The following is a 24,128-nucleotide window of genomic DNA, read 5'->3' as shown; positions in this document are numbered from 1 at the left end:
GATGGGGCCAGAGATTCTGCATTTCTAACAAGCTCTCAGGGGATATCAATGTTGTTGGCTCAATTGCAAAGTTCCAAAGCAGAAGTTCTCAGCCCAGGCTACACATTATAATCACCTGAGAAGTGATTTTTGTTAAAAAGCACTTTAACGAAGATACTTATTCTCAGGGTCCATCTCAGAGCAATTCATTAGAACCTAGGGAAGGGGAATGGTAGGCAGGGTTTGGGACTAGACATTGGTTAAAACAGCTTTAAGTCTTTTCCATTTTAATTATTGACCAAGGACTGCTGATGGCCTGTGTTATGGTTTGGCCATCTCCCCACCCAAATCTCATCTTGAATTGCAGTTCCCATAAATCCCCACGTGTCATGGGAGGCACCTGGTGAGAGGTAATTGGCTCGTGGGGGCGGTTACCCCCATGCTGCTGTTCTCGTGATAGAGGGTGACTTCTCATGAGAGCTGATGGTTTTATAAAAGGCGTCTCCCCTTTTTGCTCTGCACGTCTGTTTGCTGCTGCCATGTGAAGAAGGATGTGTTTGCTTCCCCTTCCACCATGATTGTAAGTTTACTGAGACCTCCCCAGGCATGCTGAACTGTAAGTCAATTAAACCTCTTTCCTTTATAAATTACCCAGTTTTAGGTATGTCTTTATTAGCAGCATGAGAACAGACTAATACAGCCTGATTTTGCCCACACCTCTACATTCAACCATAAGCATCTGGTGTGGAGGCTTCCTTTGGCCCTGAAATGCCATGCTGTAGAGGAGACAGGTAATCAGGTGGCCATGGCCACAGCAGTAGTCACTCCAGCTCCACCCTGCAGCTGCTGCAGCCCCTTCCGCTTGGTCTGCAACCCCCTCGCATGTGTGGCTGCAGACAGACGGCCAGTGATGGAGCTGGACTTGGAGAATGACTTTACCACCCCACTATCGTGGGGCTGCTGCTCTCTCAAATCAAGAGTGCCTGGGCTTCCTGCCCCCAACCCGATGTGTGGGGCTCCTGGGACCACCAGCGAGTCTCTTCTGTGCTAACTGTGCTCACCGCAGCTGGGGCTGGCAGCAGCTATGCCTTCAAAGGTCCCAGCCCAGGTCTCAGTCAGGATGGGACAGGCCAGGCTAAGGGGTGGAAGGCCAGGGTCTGAGAGTAGATGAACTCACAAGCAAGCCAAGTGACTAGTAATGCGGTGGGCTGTAGATAGGTGGGGTGTCCAGGGTTAGTGGTGCCTGGGAGGAGGCAGCAGGACCCCAGTCACAGACTCTGGCAACCAGGGCATGGCTGTTGGGGGCTGGAAAAGGGGAGGTTGAGGAAAAATAATACTGGACAGTAGTTCCAGCACCTCTGGAATACTGGACAGGGAAGGAAAGCAGCAACTCCAGCATGGGAGCCAGGAAAGACTCCATCCTTGGAACCAATTGCTTACCCTTTGCACAGGCACACAGCCAAGGTACAAGGGACAGGGGAGAAACTGGGTAAAGAAGAAGTGGCAGAAGGTCAGGAGGACCAGGTGCAAGCCTAGCGATGCTGAGTTGTGCCTTCTCCTCCTGACTTGGGATGGCCAGTGTACCTCCTTTTGGTGGGCTGAGCCGAAGGGAGTGGTGGTAGTGAGGCAGATGGTGCTGAGGAAATAGCCCTGTGTCTCATGCCTCTTTCCCTCAAAGAGGAATCTTTGAATGACAATAATTTCTTGCCTGGGTCTATCACAAGCCACAGCTGACTTCAAAGCAGGACTCTTGATAGTATGTGGCTTCCTGGCTCATAGGAGACCTTGTGAAGAAGGAGTGGGTCACACCTTCTGTATCAAGAAGATTTATCAGGAACAGAACCAAATTTCTTCTCCAGTAAACCTGTTTTTGCTCATAAGGCCTCCAACTGATTAGATGAGGCCCACCCATGTTGTCAAAGGCCCCTTTACTCAAAGCCAACTGATTTTAGATGCTAACCATATCCACAAAACTCCTTCACAGCAACATCTAATTTAATGTTTGATGAAATGACTGGGTGATACAACCTAGCCAAACTGACAGAACTAACCATCACACCCCCGGCTAGGTCCAGTCCTGTGGTTGCAGAATGCCAGTGCCTTCAAAGGGGTGTGTGTTTGCCTGTGTGTCTCTACACATAGATGTTCATTTGGTGTCCAGTGGGAACAGGAATGTTCTCTCTCTCGTCTCTACCCTGATTAAGGTCCTGGTCACCCAATGACTGGACCATTGCCACAGTCTCCTAACTGTCCCTTCCAGCCTTTTTTTTTTTTTTTTTTTTAAACTACAGTTTTTCTCTGCTGCACCTATCCTTTAATAGAAAATAACCTATCAATTCAAACCTTTATATTATGTTTAGGGGCTACTATCACCTTTTTTACAGCAATCTCTGCTCTAACACAAAATGATATCAAAAAAGTCATAGCATTCTCCACCTCAAGCCAGCTGGGCCTTGTAATGGTCTCCATTGGCATTAATCAGCCACACCTAGCATTCCTTCACATCTGCACCCATGCCTTTTTTTTAAAGCGATACTATTAGAGCCAGAGAGATTTTTTTAAAAGGCAAATCTAATAGATTACTCTCTGTCTCTCTGTTTAAAGTACTTTGGTTGCCTGTTTTAGCACAACTTCTATCTGTAGGAACTACTCATGCTTCCTGAAAGATCCAGGCTGTATAATGTCTCTGAGCCTTTACTCATGCCTCAAATGCTTTCTGTTCATGCCTACTATCCTGTCTTCTCTCCTGTTTGTCACCTACTGCCTGTCCCACAAACATGCACATGTACACACAAACACAGTCCACACACAAGCGTGCCTGGCATGAGATCTAGACTTCCTCTATGAAGTCCTTCCTTGCCCCTGTCTGTACCTTTTTACCTTTCCTCCCCTCTCACTTCTTCACTCTGGAGTCTACATCCTTCCACACAGTGCCTGGTACATTTACTACACTTCCTGATAACTTTCCTTCTAGTTCCCCTCAGACAATCTGAAACTTAAATTAGAATAGTGAGTCACCCTTAGAATGGATGGGGTCCCTTTAAGGTTGATCAGCATCAGGGGATGAGAAAATCAAAGCAACAGCCTGCACTGATCAAGCACTTACTCCATGACAAGCTTTCTGTGACTATTTTGCTGAATCTTCACAACTCTGAGGGGTCAGTACTTTTATTTTGCCCATTTTGTAGGTGAGAAAACTGAGGCTCAGAAATGGTAACAGTGACACAGTAAGGCGTAGAGCCAGCACTTGAACTCAGGCCTCCTGATTCCTAGGCCCAGCCACCACAAGGTACACAGTGTGGTTGAACAGTTTAGCTGAAAGCACTTTGTTTAGATTAAATGGCTTCAAATCATGATTTGATTAAAAAGGAATATTTCCACTTTATATGTAATGTTGACACATGAGCTTTTTCTAATTTGTTTTCTACTGAGCTACAATTTACATATCATAAATTCATCCTTTTAAAATGTACAACTCAGTGGTTTTTAGTATATTCATAAAGCTGTGCAACTATCACTGTTATATAATTTTAGAGCATTTCATCACCCCCAAAAGAAGCCTGTACACATTAACAGTCATTCCCTCTTCTTCCCTTCCCTACTCCCTGGCAATCACCAATCTACTTTCTGTCTGTATGGATTTGCTTATTCTGGACATTTCATATAAACGGAATAATTCATTGTGTGGTCTTTTGTGTCACTTCTTTCACTCTGCATGATGTTTCAGGGTTTATCCAAGTCATAGCATGTATCAGCATGTCATTCCTTTTCATGACTGAGCAATATCCCGCTGTACACTATAGGCTAACTAACAGCCCCCAAAGATATCCATATCCTTATCCCTGGAACCTGTGATGTTACCTTATAGGGCAAAAGGAACCTAATCTTGCATATGTGATCAAGTAAGAATTTTGAGACGGGAAGATGTGCCTGGAGTATTCAGGTGGGTCCTAATGTAATCACAAGTATAAGAAAAAGAAAGAAGATGATTTGACTACAGAAGAGGAGAAGGCAATGCGATGATAGAAACAAAATTGGACTGATGGTGCTTCAAAGATGAGGGAAGAGGCACCAGCCAAGAAATGCAGACAGTCACTAGAAGCTGAAAACGGCAAAGAAACAGAATCTCCCCTCTGAGCCTGCAGAAGGAACAAGCCCTGCTGACACCTTGACTGGAGCCAGTGAAACCAATGAAGGATTTCTGACCTTCAGAACCGTAAGAGAGTAAAGGTGTGTTGTTTCAGGCCACTACGTTTCTGGTAATTTGCTACAGTGTTAACAGGGAATGAGTAATATGGACATTACACATTGTTTATCCATTCATCCACTGATGGACATTTGGATTGCTTCCATTATTTGGCTATTGCGAAGAATGCTGCTATGAACATTTATGTACAAGTTTTTGTGCAGATATATTTTCCATTCTCTTGGGTATATACAGGAGTGTATATACAGTATATACAGGACTGGAATTACTGAGTAATATGGTAACTCGATGAAGTTTGTTCTGCAGACTTTTGTGGCATAGGTTTCAAAGAGGGCGGGCTGATGCTTGGGCAGGATGAAGAGGTTTTTGTGCAGGAGCTCTGGGGATGGAAGGCAGCCTTAAAGTTCCAAAGAGCTTTTTGGGAATTTAAGCTGCAATTTTACACATATGCAGCACTTTCAGCGTGCCAAAGAAATTGGGGCTGCAATTACATTTTTGTGTGTGTATTTGTTTGAAAATAGAAGCGGATGTGCTCTTTCCTAAAGCTGATACTGAAACAGTATAGATATGAGTAATTTGGTAAAAAATAAACTGACAGGAATTTCAAAGGACAGTCACAACAGAAACTGGTAAGGGAAGTGTTCATCAAACGGATTCAGACATAACAAATATGGCCTGAGTAATTTGTGATCTAGAGCCAGGCACTGGACTGGGCTCTATCATATAAGTTTTTAAATTTAATTCTCACCAGTCCCTTATTAGGGAAATATCGCTTTCCTCCGTGTGTTAAAGCCGAGGGTGTCATGGTGGCTACAGTGTTTGCCGAAGTCTCAGATGCTATGAGATAGTCACAATTCAAACCAGATCAGTCTGAATGGGAATTACTTTTATTTAATTGAAAAAGAGAACATTTTCTTCAAGTTATTTGTTTGGGTTTAGCATTACATATACTGAGAGGTCTCTGGCAATTAACTTTGTCTAGAACATCTCTGGTTCACTTTTTAGTGGGAAGTCCTTGTAAATGAAATGAGGTAGAGACAAAAGTCTTATACCTCTGCATAGAAACTAGGAGGACAGAGGCATGTAGTGTCTTGTGGTGGTTTTTGTTCAGTGGTTTTGCATTTTTGTTTCTTGAGTACCTGCCAGATGCCAGGCTTCTCACTTGGTCCTCATAGCATCCTGCTGAGGTAGTTATTATGATCTCCACTTTACAGATTAGGGAAAGGTGTTTAGAAAGGTTGTAACCCTAAAATGACATGACTGGTAAATATTAGAGCCAGGATCCGAGCCTGGGTTTTCTGATTTGAAGTCCCTTGTTATTTTCACCACACAATCATGTCCCTTTTTGGTTTGGAATCTAAAACACAGAAAGAAATAGGATTATTCTGGAAAACATTAGGTAATGTTTGGGTAATGTCCATGGTGAGAGATTCAAGTGAACATCTCAGAAGCCTGCGTTGGGAGGCAGGATCTAGACGTGCCAGGCTGGGATGGATCTGAGAGGCTCATCTGGTCCAATAGTGAAGCTCAGGTCCAGGGAAGTAGCACAGCCCGGGGCCATTGTGGGGATGTGGAAAGAGCGTGAGGCTGGGATGAAATCCTTCTCCACCACTTACTGCCGGGAGACTTGGGCAAGTGGTTTGTTTAATCAGAGGCTTTTTCCCGTTTAAAATGGGGATAAGCAGGGCCCTGTGGAAATGAGAGAAAAGAAAAGTCACCCGGCAGTAGGGATTCTGCAGGCCCTGGCTTTCCCAGGCCACACATCTCTAGAGGGTGAAGCAAGTGTCACCTCCTGGCCTGGGCATCCTCAGGCTGTTCTGAGGCTTATGAGGGTGCTCAGATGCTGGCACACTCCTTCTAGTCACTGCTGAGGGCTGGGTCCCCACTGGTCAGGGTCATTCGCTCCCTTAGGTCACTGACAGCAGGGCCTTCAGGGGAGAGGACATTTGGGCAAAGAGCTTTACAGAATCTGGAAATCCAGCTCAGCGTTTCCTCAGCCTGCAACCCCAGGAGACTTGAGTCCCAAAGATACTGCAGTCCCACTGGTGGCTGCTTCCTTGTTGCTAAGCAACGAAATATTTGCTATTAAGTTCCTGTTGATGAAGCTAATTGCAAAGGTTAATTGTCCTCTGAGATGAAAAACGCTCCAGGAATGTATTTAGGAATTGTTCTCTGTGAACTTCTGAGAGAACATGATTTCTTGAAAAAGCCTGTTTTTCAGATGGCGATGGCATCAGCACTTTGTTCTTCCTGCTTTGTTCATCCCTTAGTGTGGAAGTTTTTCAAACTTAGTTAGCAAAGGAACTTTTTGTTCAAAGGGAGTCCTACATGGAACCTCACTCAGTGTATGGGGAGAGATGATGGATAGCTAACCCGGAGGGGTGGGGTGGAGCTGGAGCCCCGCCCACCCATAGCCCCACCCACTGGTAGCCCTTCATTCACTGGCTTAGGGATAGTGCTTGTTACATCCTGTTATGAGACTGCGAGGTCCCTGAGAGGTAAAACTGCTTGGTCTACCCTGTGCATAGTATCCAGCATACAGCTGGATGCAGGGCAAGTAAACAGCTAATGCATTTCAAATAAGTGACACCCTATTTGTCATGAACCCAGCCAGGTCAGGTGGATACAGTTGAAATACTTTGATTCAAGATCAAAAAATCGAGTTCCAACACTGTTCCAGTGACTGGTCATGGGTCCCTGGTGAAGCAGGTCAGGGACATGAGAAAAGAGGAAATAATGGGTTTCCATCTCACCTCCAAAATTGAACATGCTGTGTGACCTTGGGCGGGTGTCTACACCCCCAAGACGCTCAGTTCCTCATCTGTACATGGAGATGATAAAGCCTACCTTGGTTCTCAGAGCGAAGTACATGGCACAGTCCCTGGCACAGAGCAGGAGCTCAATTAATGGTGGCTATTTTCTGCATTGTTTTCCAACAAGAGGCTAAAGTGGTCACTTCGGAACATCCTGCCTCAGGCAGAAAGGCAAATTCTGATTCAAGGCATTGGAGATTCCAATGAAAGGCATAGAAACAAGGCTGGGGTCAGGAAACAGTGCGCAAAAAAGGAGGTGGGAAAGGCCCTCTGAACCATCTCTAGCAACTTTTCCATTTCACAAGTGAGGATTTAAGAGGGGTTTTCTTAAGATGATGGTCCTCTGTTTTAGGAGGCTGTGAGAGGTGCTGGGGTGATAATGTGGAGAGCTGATACAAGTTCTGTCTCAGAGTCACCTGTGGGGACCCCTACACAATCGGCAGCATCACAGAGCTGAGGGGCTTCTAAGAATCTGGATGGAGCTCAAAACCCTGACACCTGGGCCCCTGAGGCAATTGTTCCTTGAGAAGTGGCGTCCATTCAAGTCTGCCACATTTTCACTCATTTCTTTACTTGGGACTTTTATTTATTATTATTATTATTATTACTATTATTATTTTTTTTTGAGACAGGGTTTCACTCTTGCTGCCCAGGCTGGAGTGCAATGGGGTGATCTCGGCTCACTGCAACCTCCGCCTCTAGGGTTCAAGTGATTCTCCTGCCTCAGCCTCCCAAGTAGCTGGGATTAAGGCATTTGCCACCATGCGTGGCTATTTGTGTGTGTGTGTGTGTGTGTGTGTGTGTGTGTGTGTGTATTTTTAGTCTCAGTCTAATGCAGGGGTTGAAGACTTTTTCTCTAAAGGGTCAGGTAGTCAATATTTTTAGCTTTGTGAGCCATATGGTCTGTTGCAATTACTCGGCTCTGCCATTGTAGCTTTAAATGGCCACGGCTGTGTTCCAATTAAATTTTTCTTTAAAAATCAAGTTTGGTCCAAAGGCTGTAGTTTGTCAACTGCTGGTCTAATGGGAAGGAGAAAATAATAAAGTTCATTACAGTACAGTTCAGTAAGCGTCATCATGGAGATGTTACACAGTGTGGCAGGGACCCAGATGAGGGAAAAAATATTCCTCACTTGAAAGAGTTCCTGGAGAAATCAGCTGGGTGCCTTTGGTAAAGTCATTTTCTGTATCTCAGTTTCTTTGTCTATAAAAAGGACATATTAATATTACAGAGATTACAGCATAAATGTGAAGATGTATGCATTTAACATACTGTCTAGATTATAGTTATATCCATAAGCCAACTCAAATGTTAGTAATAATGCTTGTTTCTAAGGGATTTTTATAGGCAAGCACACTCTCACGCACTGGATATATATTATCTCATTGAAAACTCATAATGATTCCATAAGATATCTATAATCATTTCTTCTGTGTATGAGGAAACTAAGGCACAAAGAGGTTGGATAGTTTGTCTAGTAAGGGCAGAGCCAGGATTAAAAGGCATGCAGTGACTTCAGAGCCAGAACTCCTTAACCACTGTACCTATTATAAGCACTAATGTTAAATATTTGGCCTCAATCAAATCAGGAAAGAAAATTGCAGGTTAGCAAGCCTGTTTCTGCAGGCAGCAGATCCTGGGCTCTGTTTACCCTCTGGTAGAAGAACCTAAGTTAGCTGGATCTGGCAGAGGATGAGTGATGCCCATACCCTGTTACTGTGACACCCTAGGGGTCATTTCAGCCCTGTCTGCCATGTCTTACAATCCTCTGTACTTTGCTGTAAAGGATCTCTCTCTCCCTCTCTCTCTCTCTGTCTCTCTCTCTCTGTCTCTCTCTCTGTCTCTCTCTCTCTGTCTCTCTCTCTGTCTCTCTCTCTGTCTCTCTCTCTGTCTCTCTCTCTCTGTCTCTCTCTCTGTCTCTCTCTCTGTCTCTCTCTCTGTCTCTCTCTCTGTCTCGCCCTCTCTCTCTCTCTCCCTCTCTCTCTCTCTCTGTCTCGCCCTCTCTCTCTCTCTCCCTCTCTCTCTCTCTCTGTCTCGCCCTCTCTCTCTCTCTCTCTCTCTGTCTCGCCCTCTCTCTCTCTGTCTCGCCCTCTCTCTCTCTGTCTCTCTCTCTCTGTCTCACCCTCTCTCTCTCTCTCTCTCTGTCTCGCCCTCTCTCTCTCTCTCCCTCTCTCTCTCTCTCTGTCTCGCCCTCTCTCTCTCTCTCCCTCTCTCTCTCTCTCTGTCTCGCCCTCTCTCTCTCTCTCTCTCTCTCTCTCTGTCTCGCCCTCTCTCTCTCTGTCTCGCCCTCTCTCTCTCTGTCTCGCCCTCTCTCTCTCTGTCTCGCCCTCTCTCTCTCTCTCTCTCTCTGTCTCTCTCTGTCTGTGTGTGTCTCTCTGTGTGTCTCTCTGTCTCTGTGTGTCTCTTGTGTCTATCTCTGTCTCTGTCTCTCTGTCTGTCTCTCTGTCTGTCTCTGTCTCTGTGTCTGTGTCTCTGTGTCTGTGTCTCTGTCTCTGTGTCTCTGTGTCTCTGTGTCTCTGTCTCTGTGTCTCTGTGTCTCTGTCTCTCTCTGTCTCTCTGTCTCTCTGTCTCTCTGTCTCTCTGTCTCTCTGTCTCTCTGTGTCTCTGTGTCTCTGTGTCTCTGTGTCTCTGTGTCTCTGTGTCTCTGTGTCTCTGTGTCTCACATACACACATGTACACACACACACACACACACACACATACACCCACCCACTCTTGTCTTAACTGGAGCCAGAATACTACTGCAAAGTAGGTACTTAGTGTCAGGTGAAGTGCTGGGCTTTATAACTTGTGTTTTCTTACAAACAGATGGGCATTTCTGCTTTATTTTATAATTGAGGAAAGAATCCTCAGTGAGGTCAGGTAAGTAACTTGCCCATGGTCAGAGCATGTAAAAGGCACAGCTGAAATTTCAATAAAAATAGTCTCATTTGAAGTCCAGTGTGCTTCTCATCATACCCAGCTTCACCATCCCCATCTTTTCTCCTCTTATCCCTCATTAACAGCTACCCACAAGACACAATGAAAAAAAATACATGAAATCTTACAAGCGTGGGCACCGATATCCTTACCATTTTTGAGGCATCTTAGTTTTCATGCTGTGCCCACAATGGGGGCAAATGAGCCAACTCTGTTAAGAAACAAAGCCATTGGGGTGTGTTAGTCCAGGTAAGGCTGTAAAAGACAGCTTTTACTCTGTCAGGTTATGTCTGGCATCAGAAATGTAAGTCTTATGGAGAGTGTCTGAACTCTGGCCCAAGGTCAAAATTCAGAGCACCAGACCCCAGGTGCTCCAGCCCATGTACAAGAATATCTGTGCCTAGCTCATAATGATAATGAAAAGAATAGCAATATAAACCACTAAGTTTATATGAATTAAATACCCCCTTATGTACTACTACTCAGTGTCACCTTTCTCTTATTGCAGCAACTATTGTAATGACCAGTTCTGCATGTGTGTCTTAGTCCATTTCATACTGCTATAGCAGAATGCCCAAGACTGGGTAATTTATAATAGAGAATTTATTGGCTCATAGTTGTGGAGTCTGGAAAGCCCAAGATCAAAGTGCCAGCATCTTGTCAGGACCTTCTTACTGGCATCACATGGCCGGAAGTAAGGGGATGAGAGAGCAAGAGGGGGCTGAGCTCACCCTTGTGTAATGGTATAAATGGCACCCCTGAGAGTGGAGCCTTTGTAGCCTAATTGCCTCTTAAGAATGTTACAATGACAATTTCAACATGAGTTTTGGAAGGGACAAACATTCAGACCATAGCAATGGACTTGAATCAATTTTACACAGGTACAACTTGATAGTTTCTCACCTGAGATGTTTGTGTACTGCTTGCCTCTTACCCTGGGACTTCTCTGTTGATGCCATTGTAAAACCCCACTTGGCATCACACAAGTGGAACATGGAAGTGCAAGAATGTTAACATCCCATAAAATAAAATAGTGGCCAATGAAAGATGAAAGCCATTGAATACATTCTTCCCCCATTCTCTCCTCTGATAGTCCTGAGACACAGCTTGTGTGGTCCAAGAGCTCTCAGAGATGACACCATGTTGAAGCATTATGGGATCACCTCAATTAGTTATAGCCAGAATTTGGTGGCTACAGCGTGCTCGGGCTGGAGAGTGTCTGGGCGTGGGTGAGGCTAGTCCCTGGATTAGGGTATCTCTAGGACAAGAAGTCTCTACCAAAGTGTTGATGGCATCTGTTTCAGTAGTGATAAGCTGGATTATTAGGTTAAGCTGGGATCCAAGGTAAATTGCTTCAGTACCAAAAACGTATTGGCCTGCATTCTCTACTTTCTGAAGATATTGGGCTATTAACTTTCATATATGTAAAATCAGCTGCGAACAGAACATGACCTAGGAATGCTACCTTCCTGCTCTGGGATATACTCCCTTTGGCTGGTCCCAGAGTTGAGCTGTTTAGCTAATCAAGAGCTTTCTAGACCAATGGCTAGTGGAATATCAGATCCAAAGGGTGTATTTTTGGATAATCTTATATCAGCCCTTGAGCAAAAACTCCCACATAGCCTCTGAAATCCCAGGCAAAATCAAATCAGGATAGAACCTCACGTGTGATAACATTCATCCTCACCATGACTCTCATCCTGGGCCTGGACTTGATCGCTCGTGTTGAGAGGTGCTACGTGCTAACATATGAATGATCAAGGAGTGGTCTAATCTAGAGTTTTTTCCTACCTGTGCTGACTTCAGGTCCCTCTCCTCTCAACTTTAGCAACGATTCTACCAAGTTGTTGCAAAGGGGGTGTGGCAGAGACAATGCTAGTGTGGGAACACAAGAATACTGACTGCTGCTTGGAGGTAGAGGAATCTGACCCATGTCAGGCTGTGTCAAGCACCGAGATCTGGGATTCTTTGTTACTTGAATTTAGCTCACTAACATGCATACGTATGCACACATATACACCTATACAGTTGTTCTTCAGTATGGGGATTGGTTCCAGGACCTCCCAAGGGTATCAAAATCCACAGATGCTCAAGTTCCTGTACTAAGATGGCACAGTATTTGCATCCTCCTGTATATTTTACATCATCTCAAGATTCTTAGAATAACCAATATAATGTAAATGCTATGTAAATAATTGTTATACTGTATTGTTTAGGAAATAATGACAAGAAAAACGTCTTTACATGTTCAGTATAGATGCAACCATTGATTTCTTAAATATCTTTGGCCAAGCATAGTGGCTTACACCAGTAATTCCAACACTTTGGGAGGCTAAGGCAGGAGGATCACTTGAGGCCAGGAATGTGGGACCAGCCTGGGTAACATAGTGAGACCTCATCTCTGTTGAAGTATATATGTAATATATACATAGTAAAGATATTTTTGACTCGGGGTTGGTTGAATCCGCAGATGAGGACCTCACAGATATGGAGAGCTGACTGTACATACATCTATTTGTATGCATATATGCATATATATCCCTATATGTGTGTGTTTATCAACACTAGAGGGTAGATAACTTTATTCTCAAGCTCAGCACCCCAGGCACTTCTCACCTTAGGGCCTTTGCACATACTGCTCTCTCTGCCTGAACCCTCAGTCTGGCTTTCTTTTCTTCAGGTTGTTGCTCAAATGTCATGTTCTCAGGAACATGTCCCTTGACCACCCTATAAAATTGCATTCCTCACCCCCAGCATCCCTATCCCCTTTCCCTACTTTATATAATTTCACAGCACTTTTTTTTTTTTTTTAATTATTATTATTATACTTTAAGTTGTAGGGTACATGTGCATAACGTGCAGGTTTGTTACATATGTATACTTGTGCCATGTTGCTGTGCTGCACCCATCAACTCGTCATTTACATCAGGTATAACTCCCAATGCAATCCCTCCCCCCTCCTCCCTCCCCATGATAGGCCCTGGTGTGTGATGTTCCCCTTCCTGAGTCCGAGTGATCTCATTGTTCAGTTCCCACCTATGAGTGAGAACATGCGGTGTTTGGTTTTCTGTTCTTGTGATAGTTTGCTAAGAATGATGGATTCCAGCTGCATCCAAGTCCCTACAAAAGACTCAAACTCATCCTTTTTTATGGCTGCATAGTATTCCATGGTGTATATGTGCCACATTTTCTTAATCCAATCTGTCACTGATGGACATTTGGGTTGATTCCAAGTCTTTGCTATTGTGAATAGTGTCACAGCACTTCTAACATGCTATATATATATATGTATATTTTTTTACTTGTCTGTTTCCCCTAAACATACAAACCCCAAGAAAACAGGGGTGTTCATTTACGTAGTTCCGTCCTCCATCCCTGCACCATAAGCAATGCCTGGCACATGGTAGATGGTCAATAGATATTTATTAAATGAATTCATGAACCCCTTTTACAGAGACAGTGCCAGAGGGGGTAGTTAGACTCAGAGCTAGTGAGTGACAAGAAAGATTTCAATCCCAGGAATTTCTGCTTCAAAGCATTGCTATTTTCTGCTCTGACATTAGGCTTCAGACATGTGCAGAGTAGCCACGGGGTTGTTGTAATGGATGATGCAACCCTGAGGAGAATATTTGCAGTCCGACACCAGGCACAAATGAGCTGACTGTCCCAGTGGCCATGCTCTGTTTGCGGTGTTTCTGTTCTGCCCACAAAGGCATTTACATTGTCAGCAACATCTGTGGTCTTCAAAATTGCTTCACCTCTCGTGGATCAAACACCTTCAGCTTCCTATCTGCAAATATTGCCTTTGAGGTTTTAAAGCTAAGCTTAAATTCTGCCAGGCTGGAGGGGAGGTGGGTCAGGTGTTCCGTGACCTTGTTGGCAATAGTTACACACACTTCTCATTGGCCAGTTGATGGTGCCCCCTTTTCCCAGATGGCTCCTGCCCCAGAGGAGAGAACTTGTGATGAGCTACTAACATTTGGCTGATGATTTCAACTGCCACATTCACCTTCACTTGGAGCCATAAAGCTTTCTACAGAAGGGATGGAGTCTTGCCTTTATTCAGTGGGGGCTATAAATAATGTTGGTGCCTGAATCCCATGCCTGAAAATTCTGATCAAATTGGTGTGGGCGTCATGATTTTAAAAATATCCTCATGAGATTGTAAGTGTGTAACTCAGGTTGAGAATGCTGCTTAGATCGTCTATAGAATCTCTCAAAAAATGTCACATCTCATTCCTGAATTTTCCTGCTTCCTCACCCCACATCCTACTAGTACGTGAAGATGATAGCCTTAGTTTTGCTGCAGAATTCCAATAACTTTTTCCAGCCGCCTTTCTTGCTTCAAACAATAGTAATTCTGGGGAGAAGCAGGTTATTTCCATTTACCGTGTGTACCTCAGTTTTCTCATTCCAAGTCCCAGGAGATGCAAGTTGACACTGAATTTCCACTGGCAGCCACTTCCTTAGATGGTGGCTGAAGGCTTTCTCATGACAAACCTTTGTTTCATTACCCCATTCTGCACATGCAGAAACTGAGGACACCATGCTTGTCACATGCTGGGCCTTGTGTGGCTGTCCTGGCCCAGTGCCCTTGAGGGCAGGAATTATGTCATTTTATTTACTCTTGTATCTCTAGGGCACAGGAGAGTATGTGGCTTTCGTAGATGCTCTAGAAGTACTTCTTGCATAAGTGAATGAATGTATGGACTGATGAATGAATCCCAGTGTGGCACAATGGTGGGAATCCAGTAGGTGGCACTCAAAAATCCACGTGGCAGTTAGATGGCAGGTTGCAGGGGATAATGTTGCCAGCAAGGTATGCTGAGCCCTCAGCACTCAAAATTATTGGACTGGGAGTTTCCATGAATGGCCAATATAGGCACAGACACAGGGGCTAACGAGGGTCTCTGGCATAGGAGCTTGTTGGAAGAAGCTGGGGGTTCATGGTTCCAAGATGTAGCAGCAGTCTGGCTATAGTCAAGAGCACCACATCCTGAGGGTGTCAGAGAAGGCTTCGTTTGGAGCCTTTAGTGGTTTGGGGCTGAGGTGGGGGAATTGATCAGGTACCCAGGGTAGTGCTGGCTTTAGAGTGAGGAATCTACGGGCCCAGCAACTGGGAACTGCTGCCAACGGAGGCAGGGCAGATGCCGTAATGAAAAAGACATACAGTCCATTTAAGAGACAGCTAGTTAGTGAGGAAATTGCTCTGGAAGTAGAATGTTTCTGAGGTGGATGCAGAATCTACAAGCCTTAACTATAGATCACATCATGTTTTCAAACACATTTTTCTGTGTTGACGATTTCACTTATTCTGCAGATTGTGCCTGATTCAAGAGCCATAATTCCTGCCAAGGAGACTCGGGTGGTGTCATTTGGGTTCCCAAATTGGGTTTGTGTATTGCAGCTAAACGGCCATCTCTTAGTTTCAGAGATACCATTTGAAGATGCACCATCAGCACTGCCACAGTGACAGATGAGAAGCCCCTAGTCTGGTAGGGCCTTCCCCAGGCAGTGCTGGCTGCACACCTGGTAGGCCCCGTCTGCACCTGCTGGTGATGTCATCTTATGTGTGGCCTTCTGCTCTGGGGGTGGCAGGTGAGTGTCTGGGGCAGCTGGTGTGCTGAGGTCCCAGGCAGAAAGAGTCCAGAACTTGAAGGTCACATCTCATATCTAGGACAGCCGCCTGCAAGGTTCCCCTAACCAGAGCAAAGGGCAGAAGCACTGAGATACCCCCTGACACCCAGGCCGACCTCCCAGGGATCTTGGCTATCTGTGTGGGGCAGGGCACCTGCAGCGATGGGGAGCCTGGATGGATCAGGCTTTGTGAGGTCACAAGAGGAGACAGGCACAGACAAGCTGCAGTGCAGGGTTATTATGAGTGTGCACAGGAATATGGAGTAGCTTGGGATGTCTCCACAACCAATACAACTTCCCTCTGTGTCCCAGGGTTTCTGAGACTAGACTGAGCCACCAGATTCCTAGAGAACCCGTAACTCAATGTCATTAGGCAGAGGACCTATTTTGTTTTTTTTGGTAATAATTTGTTAAACGGGACTCCACCTATTTTCTTGGAATTGGAAGAACCAAGGTTGAAATCTATAGATGCTATATATCTGCATATTCCTAAATGGGACCAATGAATCCATTCTTGCAGGATATCACTCCAGCACTACCAGTCTGCAATAGCAGGAGATACAAGTTCTTTGGGGCTGTGAATTGCTAACATAAAGGCAGAGTACTGTGACTTCTGTTCCTTTTGGGAGAGGAGAGAAGGGGTGTTCTATGCTCTGCCCCCAGTCAAGTGAACGGGTCTCCAAGAAAACAGTGGGGTCCTAGGAAATGGGTGACTGCTGTCTCATGCCCCGAGTGGATTCCTACTAGGACACTGGGGCACCAGAGTGTTCACAGGAGAAAGGGAGGTGGGGAGTGGAGGGAGATGGTAGGCAGGGAGGAGATAGAAGAGGTGCAGCTTCTACTCCCCTGTTTGGTGTGGGAAAGAGGTGGAGGATCCCGTGAGTCAAGAGGATCCTGAAAAGGCAGCTTTGCTGGTGCTACCTTCCCAACACCTCACCCAAGAGATTGTGGGGTGTGTCACTGCAGGCAGGAGAGGAGAGGGAGCAAACTTGGTCACATGCCTGCCTCTCAGAGGGCGCTGACTCCAAGAAGGTGCACAGCAGCATGAGTTGGCAAGAGACACTGGCCCCTTCCCCCAGTGCTTCTCCCAGCCCTGACTCACTGGGAAAGGAGGGTGGGGAGAAGGTGGAGGAGGAGTGGAAGGATGGCCACATTCCCCTTCGGCCTGCTGGTGTCCTGGGCCAGGGGGCAGGTCTGAGCTAGGGAAGGGGAAGGATATGAGATGAATGCTTTAAACTGATTCCGTAAGACTGGATTAAACAAAAATTATAACCCAAAGTGACCAGATGGCTCTAGTTTCTGCCCAAGATGTTATTAAGAGATTGGAGAGGTAGATTCAAAAGGTTGAAGGCAGTGGTTGGAGAAAAACGAAACCCTTTCACTAAATTAAGACCGTTTTCTGTATTGGTTCTATGTGGGAGGTTTCCTACTGCGATCAGGAGGAAACTCTGGAACAAGAAAAGGGCCCTGCTTGCCTCCGGCCCAGGGGCCATTACCTTCTGCTTCTGCACCAGCTGTCCCTTTCAATCCACAGTGGCCAGAGCTACAGGCTGACTTCACTGACAACAGCCCTGACCCAGGGTCTCTTAGGAAGGAGAGCCCTGACTCAGGCCCTTCATCTCAGAAGGGACACAGAGGCAGCCACAAGACTCCTCTGGCTGGCTGTCCAGCATACCACCCAGGTGGAGGCAGACAGGCGTCCGCATAGATTCCAGCACACACAGGAAGGAGAGGTCAGTCAGACCCAGCGGAGACTGTGGAGGGAGGCTTGCCTTAGGAGTTCAGAGGGTAGCTAATGGGGCTTCCAGGTACCCTCTAGAAAAATGTGTCCAGAACTGGAGACCAGGGAGCTGAAACTGGGCAAAATTGATGAGATTCTGGAACCTTGGTCATGGCCCCAGCTTTCTCCCTGCCCCTTACCTCCTGCCAACTTCCTTCTAATCAGGAGCAATAATAGCCTTAAAGGGCAAGGGTGTGTGGGCTTGTGTTTGGGGATGTAAGATAGGAGAGTGCAGGTGCCCCTCTGCAGCTGGGCTTTCCAGGAGGGACACCCAGCTTAGAGAGGGGTGGGCAGAGCCCCTCAGACCTGAGATTTCTGGCCTGGGACTGGCCGCGGATGGGAGTGGCACAGTCAGGTGCCCCTGGATTCTGGAATAACCACCATGAGCTGATGATGATGATAACAATTTTGACATTTGAGTGCCGGGTACTAATCATCACAGCTCTCTGCTGAGGCTCCTACTATTATTTCCATTTCACAGATTAAAAAAACCCTTAGAGAGGCTGCTACACGGTGCAAATCCAGAGCCCATGCTCTCTGTCTTCTCTTTCTTTTTGTTTACCTCTTTCTCACTCTCTCCTCCTCCTTACCCATATTACCCCACCCATCTTCCCTGCAACCTTGATTAACGACCTGGGAGAGATCCTTCTGCATTTTTCTCCATACATATAGTCCACTCCATCAGAAATGGGTTGTACAATATAGACCTCTTGCTTTTCTTGCTTACGATATCTCACAGAAATTCTCCAACTGACCTCATAAAGCCCCTCCAAATCAATTAGATTGCTATTTTCAGAGGTCATCTGATATTTCACGGTAGGGGTGTATCATAAATTCTTCCCCATCTCTCCGTGGTAGGTCTTTTTTTGTTTGTTTGTTTTCTTTTACCACTACAAACAATGCAGCAATAAATATTGTTATATTTGTCCCAGTTGACCAGAATTTTTGTCTCTAGAGGGTAGATTTCCAAATTTGAAGTTTTGGGTAGTTTTACTTGAAACAGATATTGCCAAATTGATTTCCAAAAAGGCTGTGGCAATTCACATTTCCACCAGCAATGCATGAGTGTACCTCTTTCCCACATCCACACCAGCCATTACACTCACTTTGATTTTGTTAGTCTGTTGAGTGTAAAGTGAATCGAATTGTTTATTTTGGTTTTCAATTTCTTGACCATGAAGGAGCTCTAACATCATTTTATATACTTGCCAGAATTGAATTCATCTTCTGTTTTTTGCCTATTTATTTCCTTGTCCAGTTAATTTTGGGTTGCCTTTCTTCTTAAGAATATTTGTTATAGATATTAATACTTTATGTGTTATCTGTATCACAAATACTTCTTTCCAAATCTATGTTTTTTGTCTATGGATTTCAATTATAATACTTTTTACCATATAAAAGTTACAAATTTTTGTATTTCAAAAATTTCTTTTTTGTATTAATGTCCTTTTTCTTAAGGTCTACCCAACACCTAGATTCTATATGCAGTCTCTTAAGAACTCTCCTCTTTGGCTTTTATAATTATTGTTATTTTTCACATAAAAGTTTTTGGCCCAGTTTGAAATTTATTTTTGTACAGATCATAAGGGCTCAACTTATTTGTTTTTCAAATGGATAGACAGTTATGCCAGTCTAAGTGCCAGGGAGAGCTGGGAAAGTCAACAAGAGCTGAGACCTGAATTCTCTTGCTTGATGGTTCAAGAGAGAACTGCGGAGATGAGGTGAAAGGTGATTCAGACACATGAGAGCCCTTGCCTGTACCCCCACTGCCCTGCAAAGAGGTGCTTGGTCCAGGACTCAGAGATGAGCAAGGCAAGGGATGTCTCTATTGGAGGAGAAGGGGTCAATAAGTATATCCTACTAAAGTACCATCTTTGTCATATTTTTAAATTCTCATGGTAGGATCTGTTTCTGGATTCTCTGTTCTGCTCCATTGGTCCATTCCTCCTTCACTGGCAGTGTGTGTATGTGTATGTGTGTGTGTGTTTCACAAAAATTAGATTATTGTGGCATTATAGATTAATTCCAATATCTAGAGTGTTTCCAAGTTGAGAAAAATGTTTGCTGGTGGGTTTTGGTAAAAATACTTCTATTTATGTAACTTCCTCCTCCCTTTGTTTCTCTTTCTCTTCCTTTTCTTTCTTTAAGTCTTTATTGGGAATGTCCCAAATTTTACTAAATGACTTTTCAGTGTCTACTTATATAATCCTATGGTTATCTCTTAATATTTTGGCATAGTGGACAACTTTGATAGATTTCCTCATATTGAAACAACTTACCATTCCTCAAGTAATGCCTTCTCTTAGTCATTAACTTTTTTGGTTACGTTGGTTTCTATTCATTAATATTTTATTGATAATTTCTGTATTTATATTCATCTGTAAGACTTGTCTCTAGTCTATCTTTTTGTGCTAGCTTTGCTAACTTTTAATACTAACCTTATATAAACTTCATAAGAGAAATTGATTTTTTTCCCATTTTTAAGGTGGTTTGGAATATTTTTAACATCAGAAATTATCTGTTTTTCAAAGGTTAGATAGAACTCAGGTGTTAAACCACCTGGTCTTAGCTCTTTTTTAATGCAAGCTCTTCAAAGCCTTTCCAATTTTTTCTCATGGTCACCCAGGAGTTTGATTTCTTCTTGGGTCAATTTAGGTAAATGTGTATTTTACTAAAAAATTGTGCACTTTCTCCAGGTTTTCAAAAGTATTGTTATCTACTTGTATATGCTGTTCTCTTACAATGGTTTTTGATCCTTGTTCTTAACTACTGTCCAGACTGTTATCCTTCTGAAGCTTAAGAGAACCTAGCTATGCCCAGAGTTGTCAGATGTCTGAGATGAAACTGTTCAGACCCAGGGTTGAAACAAAGCGTTGACACAAGGAGTTTATACAAGGAATTATGGGGGGATGATTTGGCTATTCATAGAGGAAGGATTGTTTGATATCAGGGTAGCAGGGAGAGCTAAGAAAGTCAAGAGCTGAGACCTGAATTATCTTGCTGATTGTTCAAGAGAGGATTAGGGACAAGAGGTGAAAGGTGATTTGGACAAACGAGAGCCCTGGCCTGTACCTCCAGTCCCCTGCAAAGAGGTGCTTGGTCCAGGACTCAGAGATGAGCAAGGCAAGGGCTGTCTCCATTGGAAGATAAGGGGTCAATAAGTACATCTCCAACAAAGGCTTCTAAAACTTGAATGTGTTTCATTACGGCCTTTGTTCCCATGAAGACCAACATGGGAGATAGAAAATTATACAAGTGTCAGCTCAAACACGTTTAGTTCTTCCTCAAATGGCAATTCTCAGCATGTCATAGAGGCACTGGTTAACTCAGTAGGGTAACAAAATGGGTCATAGGAACTCAGTCGTGCTTAAAATTTTATGAAGATCCATTAGCTCTAATATGAGGAAACCACAGATGTTATTGGTATACTTTGGTGAGTTAAAAATAAATAAGACTTTTTATTCAGGTGATTAACCCTTGAGGCAGAACTTGTATTTTATTCCTCTTCCCACCCCCGCAGGGCCTGCTGTATTTAAATACTTAGAAACAAGGCTGTAAAGATATGAAACTTGTTTATTTTGGGGTATTGAACCCCTCAGCAAACTAGTTCTCATTGAACTTTCAGTGTGGGATGCCTCAAAGTAACAAAGGTTTGTGGTGTGTTTTTGTTTGTTTGTTTTTCAAAATAATAGAGGCCTTCTCTCTCTCCCCTTCCTAGGCTGAGCTGTTCACACTCTTCCTAAGCCCTTTGTGACCCAACATCTTCTAGGGTGGTGTCAGAAACTTCTGGCTTTGTGTACATTCGTCCCTGTTGTCTTCACCCTACCCCTCGTCCGCAGAGCAGGCAGCCTGTCCTTACGATGGAGCTGAGCTGAAGACTATTCTGACTGGCAAACACCAACTAAGGTTTTCTTATTGAACTGGTCTTGAGTGCTTGAATTTCTCTTCCGTTACCATCAGTTTTCTCCCAGGAAGCTTTTCGGTATTTTGTGTAAAAAGCCTTCTGTGTTGCTGGCCCTACCATTCTAATAGATTGAATAAGAATATGAGCTGCTAACATTAATCGAATACTTACTATATTTCAGGTACAGTACTGTGTTAAGCACTTCATAGAATTTAATTGATTCAATTCTCAAAATAACCTCATCAGTTGGGTTTTTTGTTTGTTCGTTTTTTTTTTGTTTTGTTTTGTTTTTGAGGAGTCTCACTCTGTTGCCCAGGCAGTGGCGCTATCTCCGTGCGCTACAACATCTGCCTCCCGGATTCAAGCAATCCTCCTGCTTCAGCCTCCAGAGTAGCTGGACTACAGGCATGCACCACCATGCCTAGCTAATTTTTGTAGTTTTAGTAGAGACAGGGTTTTGCCATGTTGGGCAGGCTGGTCTTGAACTCCTAACCTCAGGTGATCCGCCCACCTTGGCCTCCGAAAGTGCTGGGATTACAGGTGTGAGCCACTGCGGCTGGCCAAGATTCTTTTGATTGCAAATTATAGAAACTCCACCTAAAACCTGCTAACGTATGCATTTGTCTGCATTAGACATTTACTATTTTCATAATCAGGAAAACATTATTTAAAAGGGGTTCCTATAGCATTCACCGCATTGTTTCTTATATTATAATCAATGGAGACTCTTGTCCCGTAGACTGAACTCCTCAAGGGCAGGCACTGTCTTACGTGCCTCCAAAGCCCCTTCCTTGCCTTTTCAATTTGTGCTCAAGGATATATGTAAAGTGGATTGAATTGATGTGTCTCGTAAGGTAGGCTTTTTGCAGTCCCAATTCTTCCAGAAGGCAGATGATAATAAGAAAGTAGTTTACACTTGAGCCAACATATGATTTTTCAGGACAAGCCATGTAACCTCAAATGGATGGAATAATCCCAGGTTATTGTGAAGCTCAAATGAGTTAGAGCCCCTTGTGAGCTGTAAAACTCTGTACACCTGGCAGTTGGTAATGACTTGGGTTTATAGAGCCTTCTCATTTCCAAAGCCTCTATCCAAGGTGAGTCATGTCTATTTCTAAATTTTCTAAGAACCATCATTCTCTCTTGATGAAAAGAAATGGTGGAAGGGAGCAAGAAGCTGGGAACATCAATTTAGGACACAATTATTTATCGCCTGCCATGTGCACATTCCAGATCCACATATCCTACTGTCAGATTCTTCTGACATTTCATCTGGACGTCTCAAAGGGCCCCCAAACTCAAAAGGTTTAAGACAGGGAGTTCAGGCTCTTGCCTTCTAAACTGGTTCTCTTGAAAGGTTCTCCAGACCAGCGAATGTGCCTCTTTCTGCCCTCATCTCTTTTGTCTTCCTCAGGTTCCATATTCAAGCCCCTGCTATGATCTATCTACTCTACCTCCTAGATGCCTCTGAAATTTATTCTTCTCTCCATCTTCACTGCCATGAGCCTAGTCCAAGCTACCATTATTCCTACCCGCTACCTGGTCTACCCACGGATTGGGTTTGCCTTCATCCTATCAACTCTATTTAGCCATCAAATACAACTGATCCTGTCATCCGCCTGCTTACAGCTTTTCAGTGGATTCCCTCATGTGGAAGAGAAGGACTCTATATTTAACAAAGCGTATAGAGGCCCTGCATGGGACAGTATCAGCCACCTTCCACCCCCATCTTTCCCCTAGCGCCCCTTCATTCCTCTGGCTCCCCACAATGAGCTTTCCTACAGGCCCTCTCACTGCCTCTCCATGGACTATTTCTGCAGAATGGAAGGACATACCTCTATCCTCCAGTCATGCCTTCTCATATACATGTCAGCTTAAGTGTCATTTCCTTGGAATCTGCCTCTCACTTCCCTGACTAGTTTAATCTGCCTTTTCTACCCTGTCAGGATTCTGTGTGTCTCCCCCTTTTCTTTTTTTGTGATAGGGGTCTTGCTCTGTCCCCAAGGCTGGAGTGTAGTGGTGCAATCTCAGTCACTGCAGCCTCCACCTCCCGGGTTCAAGCAATTCTCCCACCTCCGCCTCCTGAGTAGCTGAGATTACAGGTGCATACCACTATGCCCAGCTAATTTTTGCATTTTTAGTAGAGGTGGGGTTTCACCATGTTGACCAGGCTGGTCCCGAACTCCTGACCTCAGGTGATCCACCCGACTTGGCCTCCATATGTCCCTTTCTTAGTACTTTCTACAGTTGCAGTTTTACATTATTTGTTTAATTATTTGATTAGTATTTGTCTTTTCCATTAGACTCTAAGCTCCATGAGGGCAGTGACTGTGTCTCTCTTCATGTATGGTTGTGTCCCCAACATACAGCACATAGTTAGAAGATGGATGCATATATGTTGAATGAAGGAATGAATGAATGAACACATGCAGGCATGGCAGGCACTGTGCTAGAAGCTGGGGATACAAAGACAAATCAAGTAATGTCTCTGCCTTCAAGGCTCTCATCGCCTAGCAGGAAGGACAGTATAGGTAAATAAATGATTTCAAGAGATCTGTGGAGACTCTGCAAAGAATAAATATAAAGGAAATAAAAACAGGCTCAATCATACCAATGTCAGAAAAACTACCTTGTGCATACACACATAAAAAACCTGGCTATATATACATGTATCACAGACAGAAAAACTCATTCCACAGCACATTCCAAAATACCCTTAGGGACAATAACAGCACCCTTATGCACATATGCGCAAGTCAGCCTACCACCCTGCACTCACATGCTTCATGCCTGCCCTCATACACACACACTCTCACTCAGGGCAAAGCTGATATTGATCTTCTTTTATTACAGAGGGTAGGAGTCCCAAGGTTTTAAGGATGGGTCGA

At 44.3% G+C, this 24,128-nt stretch overlaps 1 long non-coding RNA gene across 1 annotated transcript in view; it reads left to right on the top strand.

Annotated features, from left to right (window-relative positions):
* Positions 1-499: 499 nt before the first annotated feature.
* LOC144334303 (uncharacterized) overlaps positions 500-24,128 on the top strand; it is a 39,428-nt gene continuing 15,799 nt past the window's right edge. Inside the window, exon 1 of the long non-coding RNA XR_013404013.1 lies at positions 500-595. This is a non-coding gene — a long non-coding RNA (uncharacterized LOC144334303). The remainder of the gene's footprint in view (positions 596-24,128) is intronic.

This window comes from Macaca mulatta, chromosome 14 (assembly GCF_049350105.2).
Source record: "Macaca mulatta isolate MMU2019108-1 chromosome 14, T2T-MMU8v2.0, whole genome shotgun sequence".
Lineage (NCBI taxonomy): Eukaryota > Metazoa > Chordata > Mammalia > Primates > Cercopithecidae > Macaca > Macaca mulatta.
This window is presented reverse-complemented; position numbering and strand designations above follow the sequence as displayed.